The sequence below is a fragment of the Notothenia coriiceps genome, unplaced genomic scaffold (assembly GCF_000735185.1).
Source record: "Notothenia coriiceps isolate Sejong01 unplaced genomic scaffold, NC01 NC01_scaffold00019351, whole genome shotgun sequence".
Classification (NCBI taxonomy): Eukaryota; Metazoa; Chordata; class Actinopteri; order Perciformes; family Nototheniidae; genus Notothenia; species Notothenia coriiceps.
In genome coordinates, this window is record NW_011352052.1 from 869,719 (window position 1) to 870,606 (window position 888).

Sequence of the window (888 nt, forward strand, 5' to 3'; positions counted from 1 at the left end):
AGAAGGTGTGCGCCGCGGAAATAATCTTTTGAACCCACTGAGATAACTTAGACTAAAGTTAACTATCTAAACACTCAGAGAGTCCTTTAGGCTCACCTGAGCCTCTCAGTCTGAGAGGAGAGCTCCTCCTCCCAGCTTTGTTGTGGAACAAACAGCTCCGTATGTCCGTTAGTTGCAGCTAGCTAACCAGATGCTAACAACACGGTCCCTCTCTCTCCCTCTCTCTCTCTCACACACACACTAAATGAGTTATTTCCACACAGCACACACACGCACGCATGCACCGCACGCAGCTACACAGGGTTTGGGAATTATGGCAGGTTTAAAAAGAAATATAATAATAATAATAATAATGCATTTTATTTATATAGCGCTTTTCACGACTCAAAGACGCTTTACAATATGAGGGAGGGTAGACAAACAAGGACAGGCAAACAAGTAAGTATAGTAAAATAAATAAAAAGGCAGTCAAGAGGAAATTGATTGAGAGGAGGGGGGCTTATGGGTAGGCAGAGTTGAAAAGATGTGTTTCGAGGCGGGACTGAAAGACTGTGAGGGACTCAGAGTCACGGAGATCTTGGGGGAGGGAGTTCCAGAGCCTAGGAGCTGCCAATGAATGAATGACACAAGCACACTTTTATTTCCATGCAACTCTCTGATTGGCCTGGTGTCTTGCCTCTGTTGCATTCACTGAACACGGGAAATTACAGCCCTGCCGTCCTCTCTTGTGTCATGATGAGGTTCACGTAAAGCACGGTTAATGTATTATATTATTGAGGTAGAATTGTCCGGGGCTACAGAGAAAACATTCGGGGCAGGCCAAAATATTATTTTACCAACAATGAGGAATGTATTGGCTCCATATTACACAGATTATGCACAGCGGAG